Genomic DNA, 8,672 nt, shown 5'->3' with positions numbered 1-8,672 from the left:
TTTATGATGATTGATGACCACCGCTCCCAGATTACTCTTGGCCTGTGTGTGGCCCTGAGCTTCCTCAATTTTAATTTAATTAGCTTCCCCCTTTCTCCAGCTTCTCCCAGGGAAATCAAGTACTTGTTACTTCTAAGAAATGTTTTGCAAGTTCCCACCCTTTTGGAAGGCGCCCTCTGGAATGTGGAGGCCATGGTCAGAGAGGAAGCAGTTCTTCCTCTGCCTGACTGTGCCCTGTTCCCTCCCACTTCCCCCTCTCCAAGCTCAATTCAAGGTCAACTCTAGTATTCTTGGCTGTATCCTATCTGACACAGTCCTCAGGCTCCCAGGTGTTGTAAATACTACTCATATCACTTCTTTCATTTTATTGGCCTGATTGAACTTCTTCCTCACTCTCCACCCTCTTAGCACTATCTCTGATTCTCTGATCTTTCAGTCTCCACGGCTGGGAACTTCTCGAACTTCTCGTGGGGTGCTTCTAACATACCCAGAGGTAAATCAATTTGCTTTCACCTCTCTCAGAGAAGGAGCAAGTAGGAAGGAATAACTTAGCTGCCTGTGTTTCCAAAACTTTCTGGACCTGATGGGTGAAGGTTGCCGCACTGTGATGTTGCCCCTTTCCCCAACTGCTCCTTAGGTCAAACTCCCCCAAATTCATCATCTTGCTGTCCCGCGCTCTCTTTCTTGAAGGCATGTATGTATTATATGGAATTCTGTTGATTCAGGATCCAGCCCCAGGAGTAATTGTGAAGAAAGTGGAGTTTTCTTGGCAGTCCCTCATCTCCCCATTCTGAATCCCTCTTCTATTTCCCACACTCAGTGATCCAGGCACCACAACACAATCGCCACCTGCTCTGTATGAGTCTCCCCAGCCTCTTATAGAAAACACATTTTCAGAAAGCTGGGAATTTTCGCAGGATTGTGATCTACTTTTCCTCTAACTAATGTTACTCTTTTTTTTTTTTTTTTTTTACATTTTGGGGGAAGAGAGAGAGACAGAGAAAAGGAAGGCTGAAGAGAAGGGGATAATAGTGGGATCCATCGCCTTGCCTGTGAATCCAACTAACATTTCACGGAAATGCTACATTGTGTGTTGAAGTTTCCTTATTGAATGTTCATCTTCCTCTTCAGAGCTCCTGAAAGCAGTCAGAGGAGGGCTCCCCAACTAACCTGGAGCTCCTCTCCTCCCTATGTCTGGAATGTAGAGGTGGAGCTGGGTCAACTCTCTGCCCAAGTGGCTGGGCACGAGGCTGGAATGGAGGAATGCTGAATCTCTGTGTGTCCCCCAAAGGTCCCTTCTCTTTTGCCTCCCTTTTGGCTTCAGAGCTTCCTCAGCACCTTCCACACTCAGCCCCATGACTAGCTTTGGAGGCGCTTTCACAGGACCCACTGCTGGCTGAAAGGGCAAGCTCCAAAGACACACCTGGTGCTACCATGAAGTAGTTTCCTGCCTTCTAGGTCTCCTCTCTATAGGGTATTTAAAGGTCAGGGTTCTCACACTGGGCTACCATGATTCCACAGTTCAATTCGATTCCATTCTATTAAACTCAGGATGGCATTTATTGGGTCCATGTAATGATGGGTGGGGTAAGGCAAGAACCTAACTTCTCAGAGCTTTGATTTCCTTGTTTACAAGCTGTGGACTAGATCAAAGTTTCTCAAATTCCTCTGCATATGAGAATTGCTGGAGAGTTGTTGAAAAGTCGCTTCACATCCCTGGGATGTGCCTTCACATAGATCCTTGGGATGCTATGCCATATTTCTGTAGCAAGACCCAAGAGTCTGCATTTTAAACCAACCTCCATGTCATTTTGGTGCAGATCATCTGGAGAACACCTTTTGAGAAACGCTGAGTGAGGTGGTCTCCAGGCTGAACGTCTATGAATCAACAGGAGCCCCTCCTTCAATCACTAGGACAGAGCCCTCCTAGAGGGCAAGAGCCTGACTGTTGTTAGCCCTACAGGAAAAGGAGGTTGGGGTTTTCATTTAGGCATTTTCCCTCAAAGGGGAGAGTCAACGTGGAGGATGAACCTCATGCATAGTCAGGACAGGCAGCTGCCAGCAGGTACGAAGTCCTGTGTGCTGATAGCCAGTCCCTTCCCTCAAATATTTTTATGGATTAAACCTCTTGAGTTTTGAAGGGTTCAGAATCTTCATATTACAGTTCAAATTCTCCTGGAATACATTATCAACAACTGTAACTGAACAGCTCTGACAGAAGCCTAAAGATGGTTTTTTGGTGAAGAACATTGGCAATACCTACTCTGTGCAAAGTGTGTAGGGCCCGGGGGAGCCACAGGTTTGGGTCTGCAAAGCCATGGAGACGAGAGACATGTAGAACCAAGAGGTCAAGCCAGCCAAGGACTGAGTGGGGTGCTGAGTCTGGAGGTACGCAGTGTCAGGTTTCCAAATTGGAGGCTTTTAAGTCCTGCTCCTTGCTGTGTGGTCCAGGGGCAGGAGAGCACTCTCATGGAGCATGGTTACTGTTAGACTTTCCTGAAGGGTTCTCTCTCCTCTGCTCCAGCTCTCCATTTCCAAGCACCCATCCTGCAAGAACGGTTGTCCAGGCATGTCCCCTGGCCTCTCAGACCGTTCTCCCTCCTTAGACACACTGGCTTGCTCTTGTGCTCTGCGCTGCCTGTGTTTCCCTTGCACTGGTTGGAATGGCTCATGTTTGTCTGTTGCTTTGAAAGGCTCTTGGATGTTTATCTTGTCTCTCCAACCAGATAGCAAGATCCTCGAGGGCTTCTATTTCTTCTCTTTTGTTTCTTCCCACAGTGCTCAGTACAATGCTCAGGAAAGAAATTTTCTAATTGTTTGTTTGTCTGCCAAACAACTGATACCTACTTCTACCTAGCAGGCCTGATGGCAGGTGAATCAGTAGATTTTCTGGGAGAGAGGTTGGGAGGGAGAAGGGGAGGGAGCAGAGAACCAGATGCTGCATGTCCTCCCAATTCTGTCCAGAAAGTACCAGCTCTTTAATCAGTCACTTGACACATAGCTGCTTGTCTATGGGGACCCTCCCTGTAATATGGTCACCAAGTTCACTGACTAGTCAATCAAAGGGAGTTTCCACCTTGGTCTCCTAGAGTTGGGAGCAATGTGGATCGAGCTGTAAGACAAGGTGATCTCATTCTCCTTTAAAGGGGGTACTGTCTACCCTAGTGGTTTAGAGCCTGGTTGAAGTCAGGCAGATGTAAATTCCAATTTTGGCTGTACCTGTTGCCAGCTGTCTTATTTTTCATGAATTTCTCAATCTCCATGAGCCTCAGTTTTCTCAGTTGGAAAATGAGGATAAAAGTATAGTATCTCATAGGTTTGTTGTGGGGAGAATAAATGAAATAATGCAATTGAAACAATTTACCCAGGGACTAGCAAAGAGTGGGCCCTCCAGAATGTCAGCGATTGAAGGAGCACTAAAAAGGCTTTCTGCTTTTGTGAAAATCCAAGGCGTTCTGGGCTGCTGCCTTCTTTATTATCCTGCCAACTCCCCTTGACCGCTTTACCTTCCCCTCCATCTGTTGGTGGACATAATCAGAAGAGCAAGAGAGAGTGTGAGGGGGACCCTTTGTCTCTCCCTAGAGGGGCCCTCACTCCAAGAGCTGCCCACTCCCTTTTCTTACAAACCGAGCCTGCAAGCTCCAGGAATCAGGCAATCTCCCTTCCCTTCCTCTGGTCAGCTCGTCCACTGGAAGCCTTCTTGGCTCAGGGCCACCCCTGAGGCACCCCATCCTCTGCTCTACTGAGCCAAATTAAAACTGGTGGGCTCAGCTTTAATTGAAAATCCCCAATCAGGACAGTACAAAGAGATTCTGTTTTTAATGTAAACCTCCAAATGCAAATACTTGAGCGGATGTGCAGTCCTCTTATCTCATGCTTTTCTTTCCTGTCTGAAGCAAACTCCTCTTGTGAGACCTTGGGGTCCCGGTAAAGAGGCCTCTTTGCAATCATACATTACACATTTGTGGAAAGGGACTCCTTAGTGGGTTGGTAAGTGCCCTTAAAACAGATTTTATAAATATTTCAAGCAGGATTTTCTATTAGATTCCATCTTTTAGAAACTTCTGCTGCTATCTAGGTAGCCAGTTTTTCAAGGATATACTTCCTTTTAGTTGAAATCGTAGTCTCAGAGAAGTACTGCTGCCTCCAAAGTACCTTCTAAACAGTGTGGTTGACCCAGGAGTCCAAATTAAATTACTCTATGTTCTAATGATGGAAAAGATGCAGGGAACAAAATGGCCCTAGGGAAATTGTGTTTTCTTGTAGTATTTGGCTAGTAGAGATGTTAATCTGGGAGGTAGCTGGGTATTGAAAGCACACAGGGGAAGGAATTTTTCAGGGCTATTTCATCAGAGGTGTGAGGAAGTAAGCTTATCAGGATTCAAGCCTTTATCAGAATGAATCTTCCGTAAGCAGGAGGTACTGACCTTCTGGCTGGAGAGCTTTCCTGAAGGGGCAGGAAGGCTCAAGGACAAGTGACACAGATGGGGACTGGGCATCTGCAGAAGACCTGCTTTCACTTTCCCTGAGTCTCTAGCTCCTGGTACAGACCAAAGCCCCTGCCTAAAGGGCTTAGCAAGGACACCAACAGAGGCAAATAAGAATAAAATGTAAAGTCTGGCATTCAAGGCTGGATTATGTCAGCTGCCTCCCAACCAGCATCTAGCATCCCTCCCCTCTTGCCTTCTCCAATCCATTCTGATCAGCCAGAGAGGGCTTTCTCAGAGTGCCTTCTGGCTATACCCTCCTGGCTCCCACCCTGCTCTAGCCTCCCAGCCTCCTTTCTGACTAACTCATATTCATCCTTCAGATCTCAATTTAGGATTCATGTTATTCAAGAAGCCTTGATTGACAACCCCTTCCACCCCACTCTCATGCTGAGCTTGTGGTTCACTCTGAGTGTGCAGTATGGCAATAACCCACTGCATGTTTGCCTCCCTATCTAGACTCCAAGTTCCTTGAAGGTAGGACTTTATTTTGTTAAGGATGTGTTTCTAGCACTGAAGACTCAACATTCAGTGATTGATAAGGAACCCAATAGTGAAATCAAATCTCTCACTCAAACACAGGAAGAATGGGAAACAACACTGAGTGGTCACTGGGCTGCAGAGCAAGAATCTTGACCGTCCTGCCCTGGCTGAGGAAGGGGCCAGTGGTGTTGGGCAGCCTGTGGTCCTGCTCTTTGGAGAATCACTGCTGTCCAGTGTCCTTCAAATCAGACAAGGGCATGGAGAAGAATACCCTTTCTGGGGGCTACAGAAACTTAGCAGCTCACATTCTGTTGACATGAGTTTGGGGGCCAGGGTATTGCCTTATGTGTTAAACAGCAAATAATACATTTCTTTTAAAAACTAGGTTGGCTTTTAATCTATTTGTGCCCAGTCAATTCCATGGGGCAAAGATCTTATCTAGTCATAGTTCTTGAGCTGAGAATTTCTGCCCCCCATCTGGCCTCTGGGTTCTGTCCATCACTCTGGCCCCCAGTTCAATGGCCTCTGCCTTGAGGCAATTTGAAACAATAGTGTGGCGGGGAGATATGACCCATAATCTGATTTTTCCCAGCCAGCATCTTCACAATAAGCCTGTGTCTCCTTTGTCTAGTGGAGAATGCTTAACAGGAGGTGCTGGGAGAGGCCTGGGGATCTGGATTATAGTTTGGCTCAATCTTATCTCCTGCTCAATCTCCTGCCTTTTTGCCTCTGCTCCCACTCACTTTATCTAAGAGTAGAGAATTCTGCTTTTTCAACCCTGAAAGGCTTCAAGTTATTGGACTCTTAGTCAATCAATTTAGATCTCAGCATAGACAGACAGAAAGCACCTCTCTTAGCAAAGCTGTCTTTTTTTCCCCTCTCTGTTTTAAGATAGGTTGCCTTTGGTCTGAGCTGATCTCATTCATGTATAACCTGGCTGAAGACTGCAAGAAACAAAAGAGATGCCAATATTCTGAATTTCCCCTAATAGTACAGTCTGCTAATACTGCAATTTGACTGTATATTTTACCACCACGGAACAAGAATCACCAACTTCCCCACGAGGAACGCTGAGGTCTTCCCTGTTTCCACCTTTCCCTCCTCCATTCAGCCTAATTGTAGGGTCTGTGTCTTGCAGCACCCAAGTCCTGGGGCAAATTCTGTATCATTTGGATGATTTTGTATTAGTGCAACACATGACCATATGGAGGAGGATAGATTCCCTGAACAATATTAATTTTGTTTTGTTTAGTAAGAAAGGAGGAATAATAAAGGGAATGGATGCTGGGGAGGCAACCAGTAGTATTCTGCACCATTTTATTTAACATTCATATGTTCAGCAAGCATTTATTGAGCATCTACTGTGTTCCAGGCATTAGAGAGGCAGGAAAAACAAAAAGGTAAGTTCCACCTCGTAAAAACCCCACAAGCCTGTGGGGATGCAGACATTGACGCCCAGTGTGAGAATGACATAATAGAGGTGCAGAGAGTGCTCGGGGCACCCAGAGTCAGGGCAGCTGACCCAAACTGGGGTGGGGGGACCCAGAAGTGGTAACTCCTCCCCTCACTGAAGGTATATTCCATGATGCTAGGGTTTGTCTGATTTATTCACTGCTGTATTTCTAATGTCTGTCACAGGGCCTGCCATACAGCAGGCACTCAATAAATATTTGTTGAATGAACAATAGTGATGCCTGAGATGAATCTTGAAAGACGGGTAAGAACTATCATAGTGAGGAAGGCTAGTGGCGTAGGCACATGAACCACAGTAGGCAGAGCGGGCGATGATGTCTTCGAAATGTATTGGGCATGAGCGATAGTAGCTATTTCTTCATGATGCTAACATTTAAATAAGATTTGAAAATGGGAGAGGTGAGTAGATGCAATACCTGTGCTCTCATTACAGGAGTGGCAGAGAGGCAGAAGGCAGCCCAGCTGAGTTCCAGAAGACGAACTTGGACGCTGGGGATATTGAGAAGTAGGTGCTGGTCTGACTCTGAATGCACTGAAGGAGTTTTAGGGGACGGAAGTGGGAAAGGACAGTGGAAGCTCTGCTGGGAGCAGTGAGGAGCCCATTGCAAGAAAAGGTTCTCTCCCCTTTTCTTGATGTTCTCAGTGTGACCAGCGTTCTCTTATGAAGAGTCATGGATCAGAATTGCAAGTCCAGCTTTCAACAGGCTGGCCTTCCCTTCTAGGGAGTTTGCCTTCGCCCAGAATGGGTGGCCATCTGGTGATTGGTATAGTTTTATCATCACATCCTGTAGATACAGGTAGGAAAGACAGCATTCTTTTCTACCCACCTGCAATTCCTTTTGAGGCAACTTAAAAGAACAACTTATTAAAACAGCTATGGACATTCATCAAAGGGTAGAGTAGAAAGTCCAAAGAGTACACTTTAAACAGAGCATACGACATCTTACACTGCTGTCAATAACTTCGTTGTAATTCTTATTTCAACCTTAAAGATGAGAAAGTTGGTCTCTTCAATCATCATGAACCTTTGACTTGGACCCCTCCAAAGCTTTAGATCAGATTAAAATCTAAACCTCCTCCAGCACACTGCCTTCAACTTTTCTACTACTCAGAATCGACGTCATCTTGCGACAGGCCATCGTTGCTGACTATCTCATCAGTACAAGGAGTGATTTTTGATACTGCCCTCCCTTCATCTTGCTGAAGAGGTAATTCCTGCTCCCCTTTCTCTGTGAAATTCTCTTCTTCAGGAAAAATCTGAAAGAAAGTAGAGAAAACTTGGAAGTGTCCAGTCTACGGCTTATGTAAAACTTTTAAAATCTCCTTTTTTTCCAATTGAGTACATTTCTCAACCTCATGTTTTCACACCTTTCTGAGCAGAGTGTGATCTGATAATCACTAATGGAAAGGCATTTCTCATTTTATTGTGTTTCGCGGATACTGCATTTTTTACAAATTGAAGATTTGTGGGAACTCTGCATCGAGCAAGTCTATTGACACCATTTTTTTCAACAGCATTTTCTTATTTCATGTCTCTGTGTCACATTTTGGTAATTCTTGCAATATTTCAAATTTTTCATTATTTTTATATTTGTTGTGGTGATCTGTGATCAGTGATCTTTGATGTTACTATTGTAATTGTTTTGGGGAACCATGAACCACACCTGTATAAGATGGCAAACTTAGTTGATAAATGTGTGTGGTCTGACTGCTCCACAGCCTGGCTGTTCCCCCATCTCTTGCCTCTCCTCATGCTTCCTTATTCCCTGAGACACAACAATATTGAAATTAGGCCAATTAATAACCTTACAATGGCCTCTCAGTGTTCAAGTGAAAGGAAGAGTCGCATGTCTCTCACTTTAAATCAAAAGCTAGAAATGATTAAGCTTAATGAGGAAGGCGTATTGAAAGCTGAGACAGGCTGAAATCTAGGCCTCTTGCACCAGTTAGCCAAGTATGAATGCAAAGGAAAAGTTCTTGAAGGAAATTAAAAGTGCTACTCCAGTAAACACAGGAATGATAAAAAAGTGAAACAGCCTTATTGCTGATATGGAGAAAGTTTTTGTGGCCTAGATAGATTAAACCAGCCACATTCCCGTAAGCCAAAGCCTAATCCAGAGCAAGGCCCTAAACTCTCTTCAACTCACTGAAGGTTCTGAGAGGTGAGGAAGCTGCAGAAGAAAAGTTTGCAGCTAGCAGAGGTTGGTTCATGAGGTTTAAGGAAAGAAG

The sequence above is a fragment of the Ceratotherium simum genome, chromosome 2 (assembly GCF_057802395.1).
Source record: "Ceratotherium simum simum isolate JZ-2026a chromosome 2, ASM5780239v1, whole genome shotgun sequence".
Classification (NCBI taxonomy): domain Eukaryota; kingdom Metazoa; phylum Chordata; class Mammalia; order Perissodactyla; family Rhinocerotidae; genus Ceratotherium; species Ceratotherium simum.
Note: the sequence above shows the minus strand (reverse complement) of the source record.